The 18109-nt window shown below is 43.3% G+C and overlaps 1 protein-coding gene across 2 annotated transcripts in view; it reads left to right on the plus strand.

Moving 5' to 3' along the window:
- LOC139281249 (lipase maturation factor 1-like) overlaps positions 1-18109 on the plus strand; it is a 470429-nt gene that overhangs the window by 92440 nt on the left and 359880 nt on the right. Inside the window, exon 1 of one of the 2 annotated variants that reach the window (XM_070901308.1) lies at positions 7141-7284. The exons of the other annotated variant lie outside the window; for it this stretch is intronic. The gene's annotated coding sequence lies outside the window, so the exon portion shown is untranslated. Of the gene's footprint in view, positions 1-7140; positions 7285-18109 lie in introns of those variants that run through there. 2 annotated transcript variants of the gene reach the window in all.

The following is an 18109-nucleotide window of genomic DNA, read 5'->3' on the forward strand; positions in this document are numbered from 1 at the left end:
TATTGAAAAATGTTAACCGATTCTGCTGCTTTGGATATTAAATGTTGACTAAACACCTTGTGTTGTCAGTTCTTTTAAAATAACGGTTGGAAATGTTTTTGAGTTGAGAAACTGGTCAAAATGGAATTGCCAGTTTACCTTGGCTCCAAGGGCATAAACGCCATTCTGTTTGGAGCATCTTGTTACTCTATTAACAAAACCAGTTTCTGCTTTGAGTTCCAGAGCATTGCATTTCAGTGTTTTCTGTAATTATGATTTACATACAATTACATAGAGTCGAGAGTACAGAAACAGGCCATTGAACATAAGAAATAGGAGCAGGAGTCGGCCATTTGGCCCCTTGAGCCTGCTCCGCCATTTAATATCATGGCTGATCTGATCTAGTGCTCAGCTCCACTTCCCTGCCCGCTCCCCATAACCCTTTACTCCCTTATTGCTCAAAAATCTGTCTATCTCCACGTTAAATATATTCAATGACCCAGCCTCCACAGCCCTCTGGGGCAGAGAATTCCATTTGAGAGAAGAAATTCTTCCTCATCTCAGTTTTAAATGGGAGACACAGAGAAAACAGTTTAAAAAGCTTGCGGGGTCCTGGGCTTCATGATTCGAGGTATATGGGGGTGAAATTCAGGCCCGCCAGAAAGCTGGCGCACTTGCGATTTTAAAAAAAAAAGTGTTTTTACCGCCGTCTCGGAAGAGGTCGACTCTTGATCGATATTCAGGTCTTTGTCTTTTTTTCGAGCAGACCGGAAGTTGGTCATAATGGGGGCAGAAGTGAGGTGGTGAGTGACAGCGGCGGAGTGGTGGAGTGGTGGTGATGTCAGTGCACGGATATGTCACCATGTCTCTCCCCTCATTTAAAGGGGAGAGAAGCACCGATTTTTTCCGGTTCGGCCATCGAGCCACTCGATTCCGCCGCAAATCGGCGATAACGGGCCTTATCCGGACCCTGAATTTCGGCCCCATTGAACAATGATAAACAATACGCCCCTCTCCACAATCCAAAGCATGGAAATTATAATGAACCTGTATAAAACACTGGTTCGGCCTTAATTGGAGCATTGTGTCCAATTCTGGGCACTGCACTTTAGGAAGGATGTGAAGGCCTTAGAGAGGGTGCAGAAAAGATTTACGAGAATGACTCCAGGGATGAGGGGCTTCAGTTACGTGGATAGACTGGAGAAGCTGGGGTTGTTCTCCTCAGAGCAGAGGAGAGGAGATTTGATAGAGGTGTTCAAAATCATGAGAGGTCTGGACAGAGTCGACAGGTGATTGGCAAAAGAACCAAAGGCGACATAAGAAAAATCTTTTTTACGCAGCGAGTGATTCAGATCTGGAATGCCCTGCCAGAAAGGGTGGTGGAGACAGATTCAATCAGGGCTTTCAAAAGGGAGTTGGGTAAGTACCCGAAAGAAAAAAATTTGCCGGGCTACGGGGAAAGGGCGAGGGAACGCGACTGGCTGAAGTGCCCTTGCAGAGAGCCGGCACGGGCTCGACAGGCCGAATGGCCTCCTTCCATGCTGTGACCATTCTGTGATTCTATGCGGCCCAACTGCTCGGCATGAGCCTCCTCCCATCCCTTTTCACCTCACCCTCTCAGCATTTCATATTTAGACTGTGCAGAGAGGGGCTATTGTTTATCATTGTTCTATTAGGAGATGGGATATCCTTGTTGGTACAGGGCTGCTATCGGTAGGGTTATCTTTAGCTAACACTTGGATGGTTGAAAATCCTGTCGGTAGTGGTAGGGACTTGGAGGGCTGATATGATGATGGAACAGACCTTCCTAAGCTATTATTCCCATTTGACACTTTGCCTCCTGTGAGGGTAAATTCAGGAATGACTGCAGCTTCTCGGAAGGTCCACCATGGAGGCTAAGTTTTGCTTGAAGTCCTCCTCTCCCTTGAGGCCAACAGTTTTTTAAGCTTTTACATCTTTAGAGGGGAGAGGAAGGGTTAGGTTGGCTTGTGGTCAATGGCAATAAGGGGAGATGGAACATTTGGGATCCAGAATCCACAATGCATTTTTAAGCCAGTATGGCACGTGTCAATTTCTGCTCAAGCGAGTATCAAAAGCCTACCTACAGCTTTCTGGACTGTGTTCCCTGTTTTCAAGATATTTTTTCTTGTATTTTTTGCAAACATTAACGGAACTTCAACAAACAATGGACTGCTTTGGAGGCAGTTCAGAGAAGGTGTTCACTAGATTGATTCTGGAGATGAGGGGGTTGACTTATGAGGAAAGATTGAGCAGATTGAGCCTCTACTTACTGGAATTCAGAAGAATGAGAGGTGATCTTATCGAAACGTATAAGATTATGAGGAGGCTTGACGAGGCGGATGCAGAGAGGATGTTTCCACTGATAGGGGAGACTAGAACTAGGGGGCATAATCTTAGAATAAGGGGCTGCCCATTTAAAACTGAGATGAGAAATTTCTTCTCTGAGGGTTATAAATCTGGAATTTGCTGCCCCAGAGAGCTGTGGAAGCTGGGACATTGAATAAATTTAAGACAGAAATATACAGTTTCTTAAACGATAAGGGATTAAGCGGTAATGGGGAGCAGGCAGGGAAGTGGTCCTGAGTCCATGATCGGATCAGCCATGATCGTATTAAAATGGCGGAGCAGGCTCGAGGGGCCAAATGGCCTATTCCTGCTCCTATTTCTTATGTTTTTATGTTCAAAGCCAGTTTCACACGTGGTAACTTATTCTTGATTATAATGAATGTGTTTATGTCATCGATAAACTTGGTGTATTCATTAGATTTATAATTTCATATTTTTACTTTTAAACACTTCCCATTTTGAAAAAAGAATACGTTGAAATAGGAAATGTGTTTGCATTTTACTTAACCGGCTACAAAGAAAACTCGATGGCTTTTTATAGAATGGATTCTGTCAGATCTCTCGCCCTCAATTAAACGTTGTCTGAAACCTTCAGTTCCAAAGCAGATGCATATTTACAAACTCCCCGGTTCCATGAGCCTAACCACTAAGCAGATGTATTTGACAGATCTAATCATACCAGTGTTAACTAATCCTAGGTATGTGAGATAACCTTACCAGGATGGAATTGGTTAGCTCGTAAAATATAAATGTACCTTATCTACACAATTATAGTTTGGAATTGAAGCCAATTTTATTTTTAAGCTATTAAAATATCTTTTGTAAATCTTAAATTGGAGATGCAAATTCTGCGACTACTAATTAACAGTTAACTGGTTGTTAAAGAGTCACTGGACAGTGATGAGAGCCAGCTCAGGTGACTTGTGTTTGGGTATTGAAATATCCTCAAAAATTTTAATAATCCTGTTTCTCCAACTTCCTTTGCCCCACCATTGGTGGCCGTGCCTTCAGCTGCCTGGGCCCTAAGCTCTGGAACTCTCTAAACCTCTCCACCTCACTTTCCTCCTTTAAGACTTACCTCCTTGACTAAGCTCTTGGTCATCTGTCCGAATGCCTCCTCCTTTGGCTCGATGTTAATTATTGTCTGATTATGCTCCTGTGAAGCCTGTTGGGATATTTTACTGTGTTAAAGATGCTATGCAAATGCACACTATTCTTGATTGGAGATAAATTTTAAAATTTTCATTTAAATTTTAAAAACCATTAAAAAATACCCCCACACATTTTGTGGGGACACAACAGCATAAGATTTATTTTGTTACGCTCATGAAAAACTTCATTATCTTTGAGGGCTTTGCAACATGTGATTTATCACTTCACCCTCACTCATGGAATAACTTGGGCTACCACCATTTCCCATTGTGCATCTTTTTTAGTCTTTAGTTTATAAAATGCCACTCATTCAAATCCCCCAAGTGAGCCTACAATGATATTTACAAGAAACATATTTCCTAATATTGAACAATGAAATAAATTTTGTATCGTTTCAGTCGTTAGTCATGCGAAATATTGGGAAATGTACCAGACGTTTCCCTCATCTGCATTGATATCTCTGATCATTCTTTTTAAAGCTATTTGTATTGTGCAGATTACCGGGATATGAGTTGTGCCTTTCGTGCATATTTTGGGTGCAACGATTCAAATAAACCAGTAGCTTTGTCCTCGCAGTTCAAAGTTAGCCGAATTCTGGACGCTGGGAATTTGATCTAAAGATGGGAAATACTGGTTAATACAGGGCAGGCCAGTCAACATCGGAAATACAGATTAATGTTCCTGATGTCGGAAAATTTAATTGTAGTTGTGATTCCAGAAGTTTGGTCGCAGAAATTAATTTTGAGTTTAAAAAGATGGCCGTGAGAGCAGAGGCCCCATTTTTTTGAAGCTTGTCTCAAACCGCAGCGCTGATGACATTTTCTTCTCATGGTTTCCCAGCAGATATGAATAGCAATGCAGACATAGCTGTAGGTCACTTGGCTTTTATTAGTCTCCCGTGCCCTTGCCCTGTCGATACCAGTTTTTGAATTAATTTTGGGTTGAAATGCTCAAAGGCGGCTTTGTTCAGCAGACACTTGTGATCTAAAAATCCGTGGAGGATCTGACATCTGCATGTGGAAAATCAATAGATTAAGAGTGAGTATAATTATATACTGTTTCCGAAAGATTCCTGCGTCCATTCATACTTAATTAGTGCAGAATTTCTTTTACTATTTGCTGCATACTTTCCGTTATATTTTATTAAAGCTTTGTAATATTTGGTGTAAAATGTTCAGCTTTACGTATTTGCAGCTTTTAGTTGATTCTGTAGTGCTGGCAAACTGCTTTCTATTTGCAAATATTCACCATTCTGGAAATAAATATTAAGCAAGATATTTTCAGTCAGTTAAGATAGACAGGCTATTTTGCACTCTGGCTAGAACATTCTGGTGAGTTTTCCAAAAGAAAGTGATAAGTCCTGATAATTCTCAAATATAAGTTTAACGCATTACACCAATGTAATTAAGTTCCCACATCACACCAGTGACTGCACTCCAAAAGTACTTCATTGGCTGTAAAGTGCTTTGAGACGTCTGGTGGTTGTGAAAGGTGCGATAGAAATGCAATTCTTTTTCTGTTTTAAAAATGTATTTTTCTTACTTTTTCTTTATTTCTCTGTTTCTTTCTCTCTTTCTCTCGTTCTTTCTTTCTCTCGTTCTTTCTCTCGTTCTTTCTTTCTTTCTTTCTTTCTTTCTTTCTTTCTTTCTTTCTTTCTTTCTTTCTTTCTTTCTTTCTTTCTTTCTTTCTTTCTCACTCAAATATAATGATTGCAACTTATTACATTACCTACAGAACAGCAGTGGGTGTAAAACGCTTTGCGATGTCCCAAGAGCGTGCTAAGGTGCTCTATAAATGCAGGTTTGCCCTTTCTTTGTTAGAGCAGTAGAAAATTCCTTGCTGTTATATATAGAGTATTGCCTAGGAGTCTGACACAAGGCAGCAATACATCTAGGCACTTAAAGCAACGAAACTAATTCACCAGGAGCAAAAACGTGAATAATTTATCAATATCATTTGAATCTCAAGTGCGAACCACAAATGTGGATGCTTTGGGCAAAAAAAAGTGAAAGGCCGCTGAAAGTGGTCCACAGGGAAGTACCCATGATACTGCTGTAGAATTCCCCTCTCCTGTACTTTTCCTCGCGCTTGTTGTTGTAACAGTTAAGGTTTCGCCTCCAGCACTCACCAGACTTACACATAAGGCAAATAATTGAAAAGGTTTGGGGATAAGATACGCAAAAAAAAGGAAAAGAAAGCATCTGGCTGTCCTTAAAATGCCGCTGCAGTCAGTGTAAATAGGACAAGAGTTTTTGTCACCACAGGAATTGGGCCATTCCAGCAGTCTGGGACACTTGCAGGAATGATTCCCGACTGTTCTCCCTTGTCTGTTCCATTGGCTCTCCAGCTGAGAATAAAATGACTGAGGATAAAAAGGCAACGTGCGAACTGGAAACAATTAAACATCAAAAGAAAAAAATTGGGAGAAGTGAAAGACGGAAAACATCCAGTCAAAACAAATAAAGAGCAGAACTGAACCGAAAAGTGGTCGAAGTGAAGTGAAAGGACGCAGTCCAAATTTTATAAAGCTAACACATACAAAATGTGTAGACTGTCCACAGAGAAAGTATACAGCAGAAACAGGATGGGAAGGGTAAAATAAACTAGCAGATCACCGATACCACTCTATGTTTATGGAGCATATGTCACTTTGCTGAAACCAGGCTTTATAGTTTAAGGGTACTGTGGGTATGTACGTTTCAGACATAGAGAAGATCATAGAATCATAGAATGGTTGCTGCACAGAAGAAGGCTATCTGGCCCATCAATTCCGTGCCGGCTCTCTTCAAGAGCACCTCAGCTAGTCCCACTCCCCTGCCCTTTCCCGATTGCCCTGCAATTTTTTTTCCTTCAATTCCTCTTTGAAAGCCACGATTGAGTCTGCCTCCACCACACTTTCAGGCAGCGCATTCCAGATCCTAACCACTCGCTGCATCAAATAAGTTTTTCCCCTCATGCCGCCTTTGGTTCTTTTGACAATCACCTTAAAGAAGATGTTTCCACTTGTGAGGGAGTCCAAAGCCAGGGGCCATACATATAGAATAGTCACTAATAACTCCAATAATGAATTCGGGAGAAACTCCTTTACACAGAGAGTGGTGAGAATGTGCAACTCGCTACCACAGGGAGTGGTTGAGGGGAATGGTATAGATGCATTTAAACGGAAGGTAGATAAGTGCATGAGCGAGAAAGGAATAGAAGGATATGCAGATAGGGTTAGTTGAAGTAGGGTGGGAGGAGGTTCAAATGGAGCATAAACACCAGCACAGGCTAATTAGCCTGCTTCTGTGCTATACATTCCACGTTTCTTTTTATTGGCTTCCTTGATGGCAAGTTTCACCAGTGTGTTGTTCAACTAAATGCTCACTGTCGAGGATCACACTTGAATAATGACCACTCTCTGGGGGACTGAGGGTGATCAGCACCCAGCGAAGAATCAGTATTTTCAGGAGACGTGGGGTGGGAGAAGGTTGTTGAGGAAGACGAAGACCAGGGCCATCAGTGGGCAGGCATTGTAAATTTAATATCTTGCTTTCTGCCGATCCTTGCTTTGAAAAGAAACTGCTTGCACACACGATGTTTTGCATTCTGCCAAAAGTTATGTTACTGAATCATATTGTTTCCCCTCTTTAATCAGCTGAACAGTTGCAGAAACATATTTGGACGAAGAACAGTAACGGAATTAACTGTAGGTCAACGTATAATCTTCTTTTTGCATCAGTGGAACTTTGACTAACAAATAGAGTGCAGAATCAATCCAGAGATTTGCATCAACTCTGAACTACTGTAAGTCCTGTCATCATGTTCGGGAATTTTAGATCATTTAATCATCTAAATAACAGCAACATTCAGTACACTGCTGAATTGATTGAGCCACTTAACTCCATAAAGGACCATAATTTGGCTGACCATAGTTGTAAACCTCAACCTCTGAAAGGTGTGCAATGATTACAGTGAATGGAGACTTTCTGAATGTTTGCATGTCAATTGTGATCCGAGAATCAATCATTGGTGTAGTTGATATCATAGGCAGTCCCTCAAAATCGAGGAAGACTTGCTTCCAATCTAAAAGTGAATTCTCAGGTGGCTGAACAATCCAATATGGGAATTACAGTCTCTGTCACAGGTGGGACAGATAGTCATTGAAGGAAAGGGTGGGTGGGGAGTCTGGTTTGCCGCACGCTCCTTCACTGTCTACGTTTGGTTTCTGCATGCTCTCGGCGATGAGACTCGAGGTGCTCAGCGCGATCCCGGATGCTCTAACTCCACTTAAGGCGGTCTTGGGCCGGGGATTCTCAGGAGCCGGTGGGAGGCTTTGAGGGTGTCCTTGAAACATTGCCTCTGCCCACCTGGGGCTTGTTTGCCGTGTAGGAGTTCCGAGTAGAACGCTTGCTTTGGGGGTCTCGTGTCAGGCATACGGACGATGTGGCCCGCCCAGCAGAGCTGATTGAGTGTGGTCAGTGCTTCGATGCTGGGGATGTAGGCCTGATCGAGAACACTAATGTTGCTTCGTCTATCCTCCCAGTGGATTTGCAGGATCTTTCAGAGGCAGCGCTGGTCGTGGTACTTCAGTGCTTTGAGGTGTTTACTGTATATGGTCAGCATGGTTTTATGAAAGGGAAATCACGTTTAACAAATTTGCTGAAGTTCTTTGAGGATGTAATGAGCAAGTGGATAAGGGGGAACCAGTGGATGTGGTATATTTGGATTTCTAGAAGGCGTTCGATAAGGTGCCACATAAAAGGTTACTGCACAAGATAAAAGTTCACGGGGTTGGGGGTAATATATTAGCATGGTTAGAGGATTGGCTAACTAACAGAAAACAGAGAGTAGGGATAAATGGGCCATTTTCCAGTTGGCAATCAGTGACTAGTGGGGTGCCGCAGGGATCGGTGCTGGCTCCTCAACTATTTACAATCTATATTAATGACTTGGAGGAAGGGACCGAGTATAATGTAGCCAGGTTTGCTGATCATACAAAGATGGGTGGGAAAGCAAATTGTGACGAAGACACACAAAATCTGCAAAGGGATATAGACAGGCTAAATGGGCAAAAATTCGGCAGATGGAGTATAATGTGGGAAAATGTGAGGTTATCCACTTGGGCAGAAAAAATAGAATAGCAAATTATAATTTAAATAGAGAAAAATTGCAAAGTGCTGCAGTACAGAGGGACCAGGGGGTCTTTGTGCATGAAACACAAAAAATTAGTTAGTATGCAGGTACAGCAAGTAATCAGGAAGGCAAATGGAATGTTGGCTTTTTTTGCAAGGGGGATAGAGTATAAAAACAGAGAAGTCCTGCTACATCTGTACAAGGTATTGGTGAGGCCAGACCTCCGTATTTAAGACTTGCATTGGAGGCTGTTTAGAGAAAGTTCACTCAGTTGATTTCGGAGATGAGGGCGTTGATTTATGAAGGTAGGTTGAGCCTATACATATTGGAGTTCAGAAAAATGAGAGTGATCTTATCGAACCATATAAGAGAATGAGGGGGCTCGACAAGGTGGATGCAGAGAGGATATTTCCACTCATAGGGGAAACTAAAACTAGGGACATAGTCTCAGAATAATGGGCTGCCCATTTAAAACTGAGGTGAGGAGGAATTTCTTCTCTCAAATCTATAGAATTCTCTGCCCCAGAGAGCTGTGGCGGCTGGGTCATATTTAAGGCGGAGATAGATAGATTTTTGAGCAATAAGGGAGTAAAGGGTTGTGGGGAGCGGGCAGGGAAGTGGAGCTGAGTCTATAATCAGATCAGCCATGATCTTATTAAATGTTGGAGCAGCCTCGAGGGGCCAAATGGCCTACTCCTGCTCCTAACAACCTTCCGGATATAAAAGGGCTCAGAGGGTCTAGTAAGGAGGAGGAACTGAGGGAAATCCTGATTAGTCGGGAAATTGTGTTGGGGAAATTGATGGGATTGAAGGCCGATAAATCCCCAGGGCCTGATGGACTGCATCCCAGAGTACTTAAGGAGGTGGCCTTGGAAATAGCGGATGCATTGACAGTCATTTTCCAACATTCCATTGACTCTGGATCAGTTCCTATCGAGTGGAGGGTAGCCAATGTAACTCCACTTTTTAAAAAAGGAGGGAGAGAGAAAACAGGGAATTATAGACCGGTCAGCCTGACCTCGGTAGTGGGTAAAATGATGGAATCAATTATTAAGGATGTCATAGCAGTGCATTTGGAAAGGGGTGACATGATAGATCCAAGTCAGCATGGATTTGTGAAAGGGAAATCATGCTTGACAAATATTCTGGAATTTTTTGAGGATGTTTCCAGTAGAGTGGACAAGGGAGAACCAGTTGATGTGGTATATTTGGACTTTCAGAAGGCTTTCGACAAGGTCCCACACAAGAGATTAATGTGCAAAGTTAAAGCACATGGGATTGGGGGTAGTGTGCTGACATGGATTGAGAACTGGTTGTCAGACAGGAGTCAAAGAGTAGGAGTAAATGGGTACTTTTCAGAATGGCAGGCGGTGACTAGTGGGGTACCGCAAGGTTCTGTGCTGGGGCCCCAGCTGTTTACACTGTACATTAATGATTTAGACGAGGGAATTAAATGTAGTATCTCCAAATTTGCGGATGACACTAATTTGGTTGGCAGTGTGAGCTGCGAGGAGAATGCGATGAGGCTGCAGAGTGACTTGGATAGGTTAGGTGAGTGGGCAAATGCATGGCAGATGAAGTATAATGTGGATAAATGTGAGGTTATCCACTTTGGTGGTAAAAACAGAGAGACAGACTATTATCTGAATGGTGAGAGATTAGGAAAAGGGGAGGTGCAACGAGACCTGGGTGTCATGGTACATCAGTCATTGAAGGTTGGCATGCAGGTACAGCAGGCGGTTAAGAAAGCAAATGGCATGTTGGCCTTCATAGCGAGGAGATTTGAGTACAGGAGCAGGGAGGTGTTGCTACAGTTGTACAGGGCCTTGGTGAGGCCACACCTGGAGTATTGTGTACAGTTTTGGTCTCCTAACCTGAAGAAGGACATTCTTGCTATTGAGGGAGTGCAGCGAAGGTTCACCAGACTGATTCCTGGGATGGCGGGACTGACCTATCAAGAAAGACTGGATCAACTGGGCTTGTATTCACTGGAGTTCAGAAGAATGAGAGGGGACCTCATAGAAACATTTAAAATTCTGATGGGTTTAGACAGGTTAGATGCAGGAAGAATGTTCCCAATGTTGTGGAAGTCCAGAACCAGGGGGTCACAGTCTAAGGATAAGGGGTAAGCCATTTAGGACCGAGATGAGGAGAAACTTCTTCACCCATAGAGTGGTGACCCTGTGGAATTCTCTACCACAGAAAGTTGTTGAGGCCAATTCACTAAATATATTCAAAAAGGAGTTAGATGTAGTCCTTACTACTAGGGGGATCAAGGGGTATGGCGAGAAAGCAGGAATGGGGTACTGAAGTTGCATGTTCAGCCATGAACTCATTGAATGGCGGTGCAGGCTCGAAGGGCCGAATGGCCTACTCCTGCACCTATTTTCTATGTTTTTATGTTTCTAATTCTTCTGTTCTTATGGTCCACGTTTCTGAGCCATATAGGAGGACGGATATCATTACTGCCCTGTCGACCATAAGCTTGGTGCCGGATTTGAGGTCCTGGTCTTCAAATACTCTCTTCCTCAGGCGACCAAAGGCTGTGCTGATACACTGGAGGCGGAGAAGCCCATTTAGTGTAAGGCCCATGCTTTCGTATGTCTTGGTGAAGATGTTGATGATGGCTTGGAGTTCGTCCTCTGAATTTGCACAGACGCATTGGTGTAGTTGATAATATCAGAGATGCTAGCTGTTTGGCTTTGCACTGGACTGTCTGCTAGTTTTTTTTTGGAGCAGGTTGTTTGGAATTTCTAGAATGTAAAGCAGACATTTAAATCTTTTAAAATAGAAGTCCATTTTTTCCCCATGTGACACGTTGTCCTTTGACGTTGAGGATTAGTTTATTATGGTTTTCAGTGAACTTGCATCATCTGCAGAGGTGCTCCGTGATTCCACTCCCTGCTCACTGGTTTTGGATTTGGAAAATGTGACAATGCTACGTAACACGCTGGTCCCACTCACTGTCCTTCATTTCTGGCATTAGCTTGTGCTCAGTGCAGCACAAAGAGATTAGATAAAAGCAGTAGTTAAGCAGGGCTTGAAATTCTTGAGTGTTGACGTCTTAGCTTTGAAGCCTTAGCTGCAAAAATCCAACTTCTCTTGGAGAGCTAAGCTTGGCTGGCGCTATAATTGGGTCGAAAAGTTCTATACTCCTTCTGTGCTCCCTACCAAATGTTTTTATTCACCAGCTTCTAATGATGAGCCCACGCTAAGGAACACTGATGCTGTTGCCAAAAGTATCTAAATTCAAGGTCTGTTAAGTATCATCAGCGAATTGAAGCTCGTCAGTCTTGAGGAGATAGATCGCAGACCCGAACTACAGTTGGGGTCGAACGTGTCCTTTTAGCTGTGAGGCTGTGGATTGAATAAATGATTCTGGTTTTGTCTCCGAGGTGCATTTACTGTGGAACAGGAGCTCAGCTTCATCACTGGTTTCAACCAGAGCTAACTGCAGCATGCACAACACTCATTGGACATGATTGCGGAGGGAGGGAGGCGCTTGCTTATATATTCTGGCATTCACGAGCACTATAAGTATAAAAACATGAATGATGACTGAACCATGAGGTCTTCTGATGGCTTAGAGAATAAAGGCACCACCTCATGCCATATGGAAGTCATCACAGGCAGTCCCTCGAAAGCGAGGAAGACTTGCTTCCACTCTCAAAGTGAGTTCTCAGGTGACTGAACAGTCCAATACGGGAATTACAGTCTCTGTCACAGGTGGGACAGACAGTGGTTGGAGGAAAGGGTGGGTGGGGAGTCTGGTTTGCCGCACACTCCTTCCGCTGCCTGCGCTTGCTTTCTGCATGCTCTCGGCGACGAGACTGAAGGTGCTCAACGCCCTCCCGGATGCTCTTGGGCGGTATTGAGCCAGGGATTCCCAGGTGCCGGTGGGGATATTGCGCTTTATCAAAGGAGGCTTTATGGGTGTCCTTGAAACGTTGCCTCTGCCCACCTGGGGCTCGCTTACAGAGCCAATCCATATGGAAGTACAAAGACTAGAAAGGCCTCGGTTTTGATCTCTGCTGAGATCGCGGTTGAAACAGTACAGTTGCTTTCGGTGCCGCTGGGTTGGGTGGGGAAAACGAGCAGGGCTTTGCTGCTGATGGAGGGGTCAGACTCGGATGTGCTGCGTTATTTAGTAAAATAGCATGTTGATGATCACTATCTAGGCATGCATGAGAACAATAGCCAGTTGGGTGAAATACTGGAGGTAAATTGGCACCCGTGGAAGTGAATTCCGGACATACTCTGTGCCTCCAAGGGGGTGGTTGGGGGGAGAGAGAAATTGGGAAAAGAATTACCACAGAAATAGATTCACTCATTGAATTAGTCATTCATGGTGAAAACCCTTTTGGATCATGCTTTGTTTGGAATTGTCAACGTATTTTGTCTCCTTACCTAAAGAAGGGCATACTTGCCTTAGAGGGAGTGCAATGAAGGTTCCTGGGATGACAAGATTGTCCTTTGAGGAGAGATTGAGTAGTCAAGGCCTATCCCTAGAGTTTAGAAGAATGAGAGGTGATCTCATTGACAGGGTAGATGCTGGGAGGATGTCTTTCCTGGCTGTGGGTCACAGTCGCAGAATAAGGGGTCGACCATATAGGACCGAGATGAAGAGAAATTTTTTCACTCCAAGGGTTATGAATCTTTGGAATTCTCTACCCCAGAGAGCTGTGGATGCTCAGCCATTGAATATATTCAAGACAGAGATCGTTAGATTTTGGATACTCAGGGGATCTGGGGAGAATGTGGGATGGTGGAGTTGAGGTAGATGATCAGCCATGATATTGAATGGCGGAGCAGGCTCGAGGGGCCAAACGGCCTCCTTCTGCTCCTATTTCTTGTGTATTGCTTGTGCAGGTATTAGGATTGTAGGAGTGCATTATTTTTATTGAATACGGTACAGTCAATCCTGGCCTTGTTAATTTTTTTTAAGAATGTAGGGTAAAAGATTAATAAATTCTTCCTTTCGTACAGTTTTCTAAATTTATTAGAATTGTAATTTAATCATATTTTGGTGGTCGTTAGAATTTATACGGCGATGCTCACATCCAAAGACCTCGAAGACGTTCACGCAGCAAGTTACTTTTGAAGTGCAGTGACAGTTACGTAGGCAAATCACAATTATGCACGGAAGTTTCCTAAGTTATGAACTTCAAAATGTATTCGGTGAGATAAGAAGAGAAAAAAAAAAGTAAATGCCAGGAATCTGTAATTTTGAAAAAAAATTGTCCACGGTTAATAAGCATTCGAAAAGAAAAAAGGTTAACTGATGAAAGCAAGTCGAGAGGAGTGCTTTTTTTCCCCCCCCAATGAACTCTTGCATTTAATTAAGAAAACAATGACTCAACTAAAATCTTGTGCAACATATTTTCCAAAACACACGTTGATTTTCTTAGCTGTTGGGATTCCCTCCCTGCTAGGCCCCTCGGCGATGACACTGATGGGGAGGGGAGTGTCTTGGAGCTGCTTTGTTGGAAAGAACTACGACTTTGAACTGTGCCTGAGAACTGTTCTGGGGCCTTGGGACCCCTTGATCTACTCTACATCCTTGGCGGGGGTTGCAGAGTACCTCACACCAGATGTATGTCTGGTGTTCATGGCACATCCTTCCTGCAGTTCCCACGGACACTGTCTAATTTGGAGATGTAGATTTTCACTTAACAGGTATTTACAATAAATTAATACTCGTTTAACTGCAGCAAAAAACTACTTGAGTGATCTAACCTCGCCATAATCCAACCTTATTTGAGGCGTGTGAGGTCAGACTGTGTTGGCAGCAGTGTTCTGGAAGCTGGGGCATTGGTGCTCGGGAGTGTATCCATATTCGGTGAAGTTCCCCCCCACACACACAAAGATTTGAAACTCAGTGGTGTAATGGTATCTTTTAATATCAATAAGGTCACTATTTCACAAATCAAGGCTTTGCATTGCCTTGATTGAAATTTTCAAATTCTCATCCTTGTGTTCAAATCTTTCCATAACCTCGCCCCCTCCCTATCTCTGTAACCTCCAGCCCTACAACCCGCCGAGATTGCTGCACTCCTCCAATGCTGGTCTCCCACAGCTCTACCATTGGCGGCCGTGCCTTCAGCTGACTAGACCCTAATCCCCGCAATTCCCTTCATAAAACTCTCCACCTCTTTACCTCTCTTTCCTCCTTTTAAGTCACTTCTTAAAACCTACCTCTTTGACCAAGCTTTTGGTCACCTGTCCTAATATCGCTTTATGTGGCTAGGTGCGAAATGTTGTTTGATAATGCTCCTGTGAAGCGCTTTGGGACGTTTTACTAAGTTAAAGGCACCATATAAATGTGAAGTGGTGTCAAAGTTACCAAATGCTTATTAATACTGATGCTGCCCATCCAAAAATACGAGCATGCACTTAGTGTACACAACAGCAGTTCACAGAAGCAAAGGGGAAAACTTGACTTTTCCAATTTTGAGGTGCACAATGAGTACAAAGGTTTAAAAGTTTCCTGGAAAATACCTTACTGTTTGTGTTAGTGCTCTGTAATAATATAGATGCATATACGGTTCCTGGGTATAGAGGCAGGAAAGAAAAAAAGAGAGTCGGAGACAGAGAGAGAACGGAATGCAAACAAAAAAAATAAACAGAGAAATTGAGAACCATCTTTTTTCTGTAGTTTTATTCCTGCTTCAATTACAAGTAATATCACGGTGTGTTGACGACTTCATTGTCGGCCAGATGATGCGCACAGTCCTGAATTGTGAAATGTATGCATCTGTGAGTACGCTCACAGGTTTGTAGAGCTGTTGCATTGTGAGTGGCTTAGCCAGTCACGTGATGTTCACAAGACTCAATAAAACCCCGGCCAGTTGGGCCTAGGTCATCCACGATGAGGTATGCAGTTGTGAGCCAAGTGGATGAACTGGTAATGTGCAGTGTGATTGTTAAACCTTTGTTAATAAATCAACTAGTTCTTAATAGCAATGTGTTGCTCTGAATTCTTAAGAAAAGAACCCATGAAGCAAATACGTTACAAATTAATTTGGAGCTTCCAGATGTAACTTTGGCTGCGTCATTCATGCATGCACTAGCCTATAACAGCTCATAGCTGTATGCATCTGTAAGTTTTAGATTTCTTATCTTGATTAAAATTAATAGACAGCATTCAGAGAAGCAGGGGTCACAGTCTAAGGATAAGGGGTAAGCCATTTAGGACCGAGATGAGAAGAAACTTCTTCACTCAGAGAGTTGTTAACCTGTGGAATTCTCTGCCACAGAAAGTTGTTGAGGCCAGTTCATTAGATATCTTCAAAAGGGAGTTAGATGTGGCCCTTACGGCTAAAGGGATCAAGGGGTATGGAGAGAAGGCAGGAGGTGGGGTACTGAGGTTGCATGATCAGCCATGATCATATTAAATGGTGGTGCAGGCTCGAAGGGCCGAATGGCCTGATCCTGCACCTATTTTCTATGCTTCTAAGTCAGCGATGTTGTATTCTGTTGGGCAGGCGGGTGAGAAACAGGATATCTCAGAACCACTTGGCTTGAACTCTTTGATTAAGGTGCAGTCTTTCACTATACATTGCTCATTAATACCATGTCTCGTATCAGCTTTTGACTTGGGTATTTAACTCTGCCTACTAAATTTTGATTGTCCTTGAAAGAGCTTTTATTTCAACTGAACCTCTACAAGAAAGCTATTTACAGAAACATTCCAACATTAAATATTATAAAGGAAGAGTTGGGTAGGAATAAATGTATTAGCCCCACAATTCTCCCCTTTGCTCCTTGGTGAGTGTTGCTCGAGTACGGATCCACACGTGTCGGTGGCTCTCACGTATGTCCGCATGTTCCTCGTGTGCGAGCTTGGATAATGAGTATTGGCAGACTCTTCGAACAGGAAGAGCGTTCGAGCTTAGACTGATTTTGCTCTCTTCGAATGCTCACATGTGCACACCTTCCAAGAGGGTTACTGCATAACAGTTCGCACTGGGAATCTTGACCAATTAACTTCTTTCCTCCCTTCTTTACAGCCCAGCAGAGGAACACTAGGGCCAATTGTAACCCCGCAGCTGCAGATCTGTCTGAGATTTGCAAACTCAACTCCGACCCCAGATTGACCTTTGGGTCTGTTTGGCTCAGCACTACACCGGGTGGTACCTTTATCCATGGAATAAGGTTTTTATTGAGTTGTGCGAAGTTGTCCTGGAGCATTTTGAAACTTGACCTGGTGTAAAGTAGCATCCACCATAATACTGTCGAACGCAGTGTGACCTGCAATGCAATAGACAATGGACCTGAAATTGTGGCCTCTCCGTGCGCAAGCACCCGTAGACATTCCGCAAGTTCCGGGTTAGGCGTGCACTGCGCATGCGCCTAAACCCGGAACTTCCGATCTGTCAAAATTTCTTTTGACAGATCGCACACATCATCGGGAGGAGGGCCTTCACGGGCGGAGATGTGGGCTATTTGCCCAACTCCTGTCCAGTGAATGTCCTTAAAACTCTTAAGCTTGGTACCAGCGTAGGGGCTAGATTTTTGGTTGTCAGTGTAAACAGTAGTTTTACGCCAAAATTACTATTTTTACTGCGCTACTGCTTTTAGGCCTAAATTTCGGCCTTTACGTCTGCGCCATGGACGCATCGGTAAAGTCAGCGTTTCACGAAGGTTCGTGACGCAAACCATGAGTTTTGGCAACTTTAGTCCGAGGCCAATAGCACTGCGAGAGAGGCCTTGGGAGGGGGGAAAACTTTAAAAAAAAAAAAATTGCAAAAAACATTCACAAAACCCTTACCTACTAAATCACTGAAAAGTAATTTAAAAATAAAAACTTTAACTTACCTTTTTTGCAGGTCTTCATACTTACCGCTGCTGGCAGGACTGCAAACCTGTCGGTGTTCTGGACGGTAACCAAATCGGCGGTGTTGCACGGTGTTTCACGTCGGCGCACCTCTCCCCGGCAGTACGTGGAAGTGCCGCTGTAAAAAGGAACCCAAAGATCCCGCCGACCGGGTTTTCGCTGCGGAGGGTCAAATCGCGGCGAAAACCTGGTCGCAAGGTTGGCAAAATTCTAGACCAAAGAGTTTTAAAAGATAGAAAAATAAAAAAAATTCAATAATTTTTATATTAAAGTTTATTTTTACCCCTATTAAAACATACAAAAAAAATTTCCAAAAAAATGATTTTGTCTAAAATATTTTATTTCAATTAATTTTAAAAATGTGAAGTGTTTTTCTTATTTATTTAAAATGTTTGTGTTTTTGGGGTAATCTCTATTCATCGTCATCATCATAGGCAGTCCCTTGAAATCGAGGAAGACTTGCTTCCACTCTAAAAGTGAGTTCTCAGGTGACTGAGCAGTCCAATACGGGAATTACAGTCGCTGTCACAGGTAGGACAGACAGTGGTTGGAGGAAAGGGTGGGTGGGACAGGTTTGCCGCACGCTCTTTCCACTGCCTGCGCTTGTTTTCTGCATGCTCTCGAGGTGCTCAGTGCCCTCCTGGATGCACTTCCTCCACT

This window comes from Pristiophorus japonicus, chromosome 15 (genome assembly GCF_044704955.1).
Source record: "Pristiophorus japonicus isolate sPriJap1 chromosome 15, sPriJap1.hap1, whole genome shotgun sequence".
NCBI classification, from domain to species: Eukaryota; Metazoa; Chordata; class Chondrichthyes; family Pristiophoridae; genus Pristiophorus; species Pristiophorus japonicus.